This window comes from Pteropus vampyrus, unplaced genomic scaffold (assembly GCF_000151845.1).
Source record: "Pteropus vampyrus isolate Shadow unplaced genomic scaffold, Pvam_2.0 Scaffold7, whole genome shotgun sequence".
Lineage (NCBI taxonomy): Eukaryota > Metazoa > Chordata > Mammalia > Chiroptera > Pteropodidae > Pteropus > Pteropus vampyrus.
The window spans coordinates 15,049,444-15,056,828 of NW_011888788.1; the positions used below are offsets into that span (position 1 = coordinate 15,049,444).

A 7,385-nucleotide genomic window follows, 5' to 3' on the forward strand; every position below is an offset into this window, starting at 1 on the left:
AACAACATAAAATATTAGTGGAGCAACTGGAACTCTCCTACAATACAGAAGGGCTATCAATTTGTACAAGATTAAAAAAAAATGTTTGGCTGCATTTACAAAAGCCTAATATACATTGACCCTATGACACAGATTATGCCGTGAAGTACACTTAACAGAAATGAGTACTTACGTCCACAGTGCAAAATGTTTGTAACAACTTTATTTGCAATAGCCCCAGACTGGAAACTTCCGTTGTCTACATAGTGATGAAAAACAATGACCTACTGACACAACAACATGAATGACTCTCACAGACACAATATTGACTTAAAGAAATCAGACACAAGGTAGTTCATATTTCATGGTTCCATTTGTATGAAGTTCAAAAGCAGGCCAATCCTATTTATATGGCACAAGTCAAAACAGTGATTATCCTTTGAGATTACTGAATAGGAGAAGGCATGAAAGAACCCTCTTGGATGGTATGAAAAATCATCAATCTGAAACCTTAAGATTTGTGTACTTAGCTGTATGTAAGCAATACTTCAGTAAGATTTCTCCTTCCTTATCTTTTTGTGGCAATCTTTTAATTTTCTTCTTATTCCTTTATGACTTCTTTATTTCCACTGGCTTCTTTTCTCTCATTTTGTACAAGATTCTTTCTGCAGTTCACTTATTTTCTCTCACTACAATCTGTATCTTGGGCATTTCACTGACTTGTGGCCTCAGCTGTCTTTTTTCTATAGGGGACTCATATCTCTTGCTCCAATCTGACTCCTCCTGTAGGGTCATCAGACTGTCAGGGACATGTGTTATCCAGTCCTCCATTGTATGCTTCAGTCCCCTCTATAGCACCCTCCAGAGCTGTTGTCCACTCTGTGCTTTAATTTCTTTGATAAGGAGGAAAATGCCCCCAACACCACAGTGCTAGCTAGAGAGTCTTTACCTTGACTTGCAATTTGCCTTCCTCTCATTTACATCCTTTGGTTTCTGTATTTCCCTTTTATATGTTACTGATCAAGTCTGATTCCCCTTTCACATGACAGGGAGCCTTCTCTGCTTTTTCCCCACTCCAAGTTAAGCATTCAAGACTCCTTCAAACATTTTCCCCAAACTATGGTCACATATTTAATTTCTGTCCATTTTAGGACAGGCTCCAATTTTATTATGTTCCTGTTAAAGTGTGGCACCCAGAATTAAAAAGTAGAGTTCAGGGTCATTTGGCTTTTATGGACCATCACTTCCCTCACTGTAGATGTTGTTTTCTAGATATACAGTTACCCATTTGTCCCTGTTAGTGTTTCAACTGACTGTTGGATTTCTCAATATGGATATCCTCCAGAACCTCAGGTTCACTTTATCCAAAAATGGAATAATCATACACCCACTCACAGCAGCAGTGCCTCTACTCTAGTCTTTATAAGGCCATCAGGTCAGGTTCCTGCTTCCCACACAAGCAAGTGGCCTTATTAATCACCACTCTCTCTTCATTCTCTCTTTGTGTATGTGGGTGTTGGGGGAGGGAACTTTTTATCCTGATACAGAATTATCTCTTTATTCTTGTTACTATTTCAGCCAGTGTTAGACTTTTTCAGATGAGACTCAACTCTTCTAAAAATATAATAATCATCCACCCACCCATAGCAGTTTCTTCTCCCAACTTCCTTATCCTCTTCATGGCCATACATGGCCATATATGATGCTTCCTCATGTGTAGCACAATCAAGTGCTGTCTCTCCGTAATAGCTCTTATGTCTGGCAGCTTCTTTCCTAGTTCAAGTCCATAGTTTCCTAATTGAGATCTTCATTATCTGGTCCAGCATTCCATCCAGAGATTTCATTGGCTCCAATGGACTCACATTGTACAATGGATGCCCTCCCCTTCATCGGCGCCCTTACCTGACCTACGTTTCTCCTCTACTTCCCAGTCGCCCAGGGCCAACCAGTATCCTAATGCTTTCACTTCAGCACACCTGTTTTTGGCCAAGTTATTCTCCCCAAACTGAAATATCTTTCCCCATGCTTCCTCAGTTGAAAGCGCATTCATATTCTGCATCCTTTTCAGATGCCCACATCTAAAAACAGAAAGCTATTTGTGTTCCGACAATGTTCAGCTTAAACCTGGAACAAAATCCAACAAATAGTTGTTAAAATGAATAAACAAATGAGTGACTTGCACCTTTCTTTACCTGGCAAATAGAAATGGTTGAAAAATTACCATGGTTAGACATATCTGTATTCTAAGAAATATCGATCATTTCTGAAGATAGGAAGATATTTCCAAAATAGTGAGAAAAATAACATTAAAGAAAATGACTCAATACAATATCAGGGATCTTATTTAATCTTACACATTTAAGCAAAAGTCAACGAATCTAATTTGGAGATACAGAGCTAAGGTTTAGATGGCTGAAGATCGACAAGTCTTACCTTGTCCTTTGAAAGAAAAAATTCCAGAGTAAAAGGAAGTGTGCTCCTTGCTTCAGATAATAATATTACAAAGAAGTGAGAAAAATGTCATAAAGTCATGGAAACATGGCTTGTGAGGGAAAAATTGATATTAGTTGAGGAAAGTTAACTAAGAATTCCATTTTAAAGTAATCTGAAGTAATCTAAAATATTCAATCTAAAGCCTCTCCATTACACAAAAGTTTTGGAAAGGGAACAAAAATATATAACAAATTTAAGTCATTTTTTGTAGGTGCTGTAATTACTATTACAAAAAAAAAATTCCTCAGAGTAAGTGTCTCTAGAACTGATAATAGGAGATGTTTTATTGGGAAGTATTACTATTTTCTTGCAAAATCAGCATTCGGAATGACTGATCAGTACAGCTGGGGGTTGTTAGTTATTCTGGTTTTACTGTGCTCATTTCATCCAACAAATAGATAAGGGATGCAGAGTCTTCTAAACTTACCATAAATGTTCATGTTTGGGATTACCTGCTATCGCTGTCTTAATTCCATCTGTATCTCCTTCCCTCCCTCCGTCCCCCGTCCAGATTCTTTGCAGGCAGTTTTCTGTGATTGTGATGGGTGGGGGGCAAGATCCCCTCTAGAGGAAAGGCCATAGCAGTGGACAGGGTCACTTGGAAAGTGTGAGCTGAAAGAGAAACTATTCTTTATAGGTGGAGGAATTGCCCTGGGAAGGTGTCGGAGAGGGGAATGAGGCTCCTGGCCACGCTCCTTTGCTGAGGTGCCACCTGTCATCAGTGGTCCACACCAATTTCCCAAATTCTAATTTCAACAGTAAAAATCTACATTTTTAAAAGGTGGCAAGAGAAGGAGATTCAAGAATGTAACTTGCTTTACATTAATCAAATACTGACTGATTTTCCATGAAGATTTAAACAAGAGCAGAATTCATACTGGTCTCCAGAGAGAATCATGTAGATCAGACAAAATCTAAATGGTGATAATACAATGCAATGTACATGCCATGTAAAAGCATGTAAACTAAGGTGTATTAACTAAGTGCAGTGAGTGTTCAAAGAGTGAGGGGTACATTTGGCTGGGAGCTCAGCAGACTTGGGGAGTGGTGCAAGAGCCACACTCTTATAGGGTTATAGGTGAGGACAGTGGTGACTGATGAACTGAAGACAAATCTGTGCTTTGCCAGTGACCAGCTAGCTCGTGGCGCTAAGCAGATCACATCACCTCTTCCTGCTATATCACATCACTTACCATATTATTTTTCATCAATTTCCCACATCACCTCTTCCTGCTATAAAGTGAGAATTGAATGCCACTCACTTCATAAGGCTGCTGCGATGGCTTAAAGGAGTTGCATGAAAATTGTTTAACATAGTTCTTGGCCTGCAATTCATTTTTTTTTTCAGGTTTTAAAATGTTTTATTTGCATATTTAAAAATTGTGCATTCCAATAATTAAAATCATTTGAACACCAAAAAAAACGGCATTTCCAAAATACAGCCTGCAAGACACATTGGATCAGCTTGATTTTCACTCTAGATTTCACTGTTGTCCCACCCAGTGTCTGCCTTCACCAACATGCAAGTTCTTTACCTACCCTGCCAGCCAGACAGGTTGGGGAGAGGTGGGTGCCGCCTTCGTTGTCAGTAGTTCTTGGATGTGAAAAGGGGGCAGCGCAATCATTTAAACTTGATCCAACCTCTTTGCATCTTACAAAGTTAAACAGCTGAAAGAAGTCAAATAAGAAGGCAAATAAAAAAAGGCAGTGCTTGTGGGAATGTACAGTGCATATTGGCAGTACGTGTCTCATTATGATTCGCCTGCCTGCTTCTCCTTTTCAGTTGTTTATTTTGATGGCAGTGAGTTTTTCTCTTGCATTTCTGTCTTCTTCAGTTTCGACTTATCGAATGTCTCAATCTCAGCCATATCGGGTTTGTCAGCCATGGTTGCAGAGGAAGCAGAGCAAGGAAGCGAGGAGTGAATCCAATCTGCTCAGTGGCTGTTGACATGTGATCAGTGTCAAAATTGTTAATGAGGCGTCTTACATAATTTTTTGTATGAAGTCTGCAAAACATGGTGTGTTTTTTCGACTCACGGCACATCTCACTTCGAACTCCCCACATCTCAGGTGATCGTTAGCAGCATAGGACTGGTGGCTGTTGTGTTGGACTGTCTAGCCATGGAAGATCTTGCTCTGATAAGGGTAACTCTCTGTCCCTTCTCCTTTAAAGAGATAGATGGCAGTGCCTTTCTCCAATACAATCAATTTAAAGAGGAAAAAAAAGAACAGAAAAAGATAAGGAGAAAAAGTACTCCAGATGTCTTTCACAGCTGGCCTAGTGAATTCTGAGATACTCACTAACAAAAGCACTTTGGTCAAAGAATTTTGGGAGATAATGGAACATACTTTAATCCTTTTAGATCATATTCACAGAGACTCTAGAAATCTTGCAACGAAGAAACCTGTTTTAATCCTTGTAACTCCACAATTCCCAATTTACTAGTATTATAGAACAATGTTTTCTTTTAACACACATTAACGTTGTTAACATTGGTTGGCAGCCTGTTCTCTTCAATCTTTTTCTTTGAGGGTTTTAGTTTTTAAATATTTTATAAGGGCTTTAGAGCTTCCCATGAAAATAGTGACTCAGTATTTCTCACAGTGCATTGCATCTACTAGATGCTCACTCAATATTTGTTTAGTGAATGCAGAGTTGTGATCAAGACACGCCCCCCACACACACATTAGTTTTCCTCCATAGAGAAATTAAATGAAAACTTATGATCATTTACAATTGTGAAGATTAGAAACACTTTCATATACCCTGGAGAAATTTTAGTTTGCTAAGAAACCAATGTATTTGAAATGAATTTGTATTTCTCTTAGGAACACAACCATGTTAAAGTTTAATAACCGAATTGACAACAGATGCCCTTTGCTAAGGAAATGGTTCTTGTGTCCACACATTGTGAGACCAATACAGCAAGGTTGAGACAGCTACCCAAGTCATTCCAGCTGCTTCACCCCAGTCCAAGGGAAGGCTCAGTCTGTCTGCTTCTCTTTTTAATATGTAGTTATATTTTTCTTGTATAAAGACACAGTCTTTATGGTGCTAGTGTTTTAAGTTTCTGTATAAAAGGTTTTATAACATGTCATATATGTCGACTATAAGCTCAGTTTAACATCTCTTCTTTAAATTGGTTTGAGTTTGGCTAGTTTTTGTGTTTTTGTATTTTTTTAAATCAAAACCTCTTTGGAAATACTGATAGCATTTTGCTTGGTGGGTTTTTTCCCCACAGGTACTCAAAAAAAGTTGTCTTAAGCACTTAAGGATGCGACTGCAGCAACATTAATGAAAATTAAGTATTGGCAACAACATTGAATTAACTTTTCCCATGTAGTAAGAGTGCTGGATACTTAAAACTAGTCAGTAACTTGAGAGACTGCTAGTGATGGCAAGTCCCCTTCTCTGTAAGGCCATCTGTGTTTATAAGCCTCCCTAGTGTACCGTTTTGTTAAATCCAAATTGGAAATACATGCCAGAATGCTAAAACTCACTCAACAAGCATTAATGCAAATGCCTGCTTCATGCTCCATACTCTGTGACACCTACAGTGTACGGACAAAGGAAAAATTAAGATCAGCATCCTCGAGCAACACATTGAAAGAACATGATTAAGATCTAAGAGCTGTAAGTCTGGGGGTCCAAAATGTAATCATTTAAGGATGTTTCAAATAGATGAAATGCTGCATGATAATATAGATGTAAAATAATGGTTATTGGGCAAAGGATAACATACAGAGGCATATGTGCACGTGAGAGGGAATGTATGCATGAGTTTGACCTTTCCTGTTTTGTAAAATGAAAGACTTGGAGTATAATAAAGATTTCCAAAATGGGCATCTATAAGTATGGACTTTTTCTCAGGTACATATATTCTCTTGGGGAATTTTTGAAATACCTTTTTATTTCAAAGATAATACTTAATTTATTTAACTCTGTTCTGAATAGTGTTTTTCAAACTGTGGATCATGACCCCCTAGTATATTATGATTCATTAATAGGTGAAGTTGGGCACATCCAGCATTGTTTTAAATAAAAGTGAGTGAAATGGAAAACATCAGAATGTATAGCTGGTAGTAAGACTTAAGTATTATTTTATGAAATGTTTGTTTCTGTCTTGTATGTGTGTGTATGGATATGGGCCATGTATTACTGTGGGCAGAAATCAAAAGAGTTTGAAAGCCATTAATCCCTAGGTCACTGGTTCTCAACCTTCGCTGCACACTGGAATCACCCAATAGGCTTTGAAAAGTAATGCTGTGTAGTTGCCACTCCCAGATATTCTTCTGTAATTGATTTGGGGTGTGATCTGGGCATGGAGTTTGCATAAAACTTCTCAGATATGCAGTCAGGGTTAAGAGCCCCTGAAGAGTTGAGCTTTGTAGCCAAGTTCTGCCAGGTAATTTCAGTGCCCACCTGTGGTCTGTATTTACGTAATTTGCCTTGGGACCAAGTCATCCCACAATTTGGAATTGTTGCAGGGTAAGAGGATGGAGCAGAAGGGACTATGGATATAGATAATGTCTTTGCCCCCAAGTTATACGAGAGAATGAAAGATTCACAGTAGTTCAGATAGAGAAATGTACAGGGAGAATTCAGAGAGTGGAAGAGAGATTGGAATAATCTGAATTGTGTGAGCAGTTCCACCTGCCGTTCCACTCAGTGCGTGAGTGTCCCAGAGTTGATATGATGTGGGACATCACAGTTTGATGTTCCCCAGGTGGTCCATTCACGGGTGCCTCTCACTATTGCGAAGCGGTTTGTCCATATAGCAATTTCCTTTAGGGTAATCCTTGAATTGTTCTCTTACATTAGCTCTTCTCCTCACAGAAGATACAACTCCACTATGTTCGTTTTTCAAGGAGTGACTTAGTTTCGGCACAACAGCATCACATGTTACATTAAA

The 7,385-nt window shown here is 38.6% G+C and overlaps 1 protein-coding gene and 1 pseudogene across 16 annotated transcripts in view; one reads left to right on the forward strand and one right to left on the reverse strand.

Annotated features, from left to right (window-relative positions):
* Positions 1 to 7,385, forward strand: part of LOC105299145 (ras and Rab interactor 2) — a 192,655-nt gene that overhangs the window by 40,351 nt on the left and 144,919 nt on the right. The gene's annotated exons all lie outside the window — the stretch shown is intronic.
* On the reverse strand, positions 4,195 to 4,612 carry LOC111746677 (annotated as a pseudogene).